The sequence below is a fragment of the Tamandua tetradactyla genome, chromosome 10 (genome assembly GCF_023851605.1).
Source record: "Tamandua tetradactyla isolate mTamTet1 chromosome 10, mTamTet1.pri, whole genome shotgun sequence".
NCBI lineage: Eukaryota > Metazoa > Chordata > Mammalia > Pilosa > Myrmecophagidae > Tamandua > Tamandua tetradactyla.
Genome location: NC_135336.1, coordinates 101,728,793 through 101,729,446, shown reverse-complemented (window position 1 = coordinate 101,729,446; position 654 = coordinate 101,728,793).

The following is a 654-nucleotide window of genomic DNA, read 5'->3' as shown; positions in this document are numbered from 1 at the left end:
TCTCGACCTCCCCACGCCTGCCCCTGTACCCAGTTCCCAGCTTGCCCTGCCTCCCCGCCTGCCCGGGCATGTCTGGCACCTGGCCTTCAATTCCTGGACACTGCTTTCTCGGCCTGCTGCTGAGGAGGAGCACTGACCCCTTGTTCTAGAAGCGCCGCCCTCACAGAGGGCTTACAGAAATTGCAGAAATACTTGACGTTTCTCTGTGCTGTGAAAGCTATAAAAATCTTTCCTCTATGATGCTTTAGGATCCACGTCAGGAATAAATCCATGGTTTATTCCTGACGTAGTTACTCATCTTTATCTTATAGATGCTTAATGAGCTCCTTTGTCATTATTTTTTTTATGGCTGGGTCATTTTTGTAATTGTTTGAAATTTCATATGTTCTTTGAATTACCTCCATGTTTTTGAAAACCATGATGGGTTAGAAAAAAAAAAACATTTAGACAGAAGCAATTTCTTGTGTTCTGGATAAATTTTTTTTTACTTGTGACATCTAGCATTTCTTTTCTTTTAAAGGTTTTCTTCTTTAGTGACAACATTGCTAATCGCTAATGGCTTTATTACTTGTGACTGTTGAAATGTCTACGAAATTTCAAATCAGCTGGTTGTAGAAAAAATGAAGTAATATTTAAAGAAAAAATCTTTGTCAC